The following is a 459-nucleotide window of genomic DNA, read 5'->3' as shown; positions in this document are numbered from 1 at the left end:
GTGTGTGTGTGTGTGTGTGTGTGTGTGTGTGTGTGTGTGTGTGTGTGTGTGTGTTTTCTTCAGGTGTGTGTGTTGTACTTCGCTAAGAGCGTGGAGCTGACCGGAGTGAAGCAGGAAGACATTGTTGCCGTGCCGACACCAATCAGCAGCCGAGACCTCTGGAGTCTGTTGCTACAGCGACACCCGAGGTAACAAACACACAAACACACACACACACACACACACACACACACACACACACACATACACACACAATGATTGGCTGTTTACTCCTGATTAGCCAATCAGATAACAGCAGGGACGGGGCCTTGATCCAGGAAACACCTGTTCAGAGCTTCTTCCTCTGACTGTGATCGCCACAAACTACCCACAATGCAACAGTGTCTGTAGACTGTAATTACATCAACACTGTGTGTGTGTGTGTGTGTGTGTGTGTGTGTGTGTGTGTGTGTCTGTGTG

Source organism: Seriola lalandi, unplaced genomic scaffold (genome assembly GCF_002814215.2).
Source record: "Seriola lalandi dorsalis isolate HSWRI2012SDOR001 ecotype SW California unplaced genomic scaffold, Sedor1 jcf7180002053784, whole genome shotgun sequence".
Classification (NCBI taxonomy): domain Eukaryota; kingdom Metazoa; phylum Chordata; class Actinopteri; order Carangiformes; family Carangidae; genus Seriola; species Seriola lalandi.
This window is presented reverse-complemented; position numbering follows the sequence as displayed.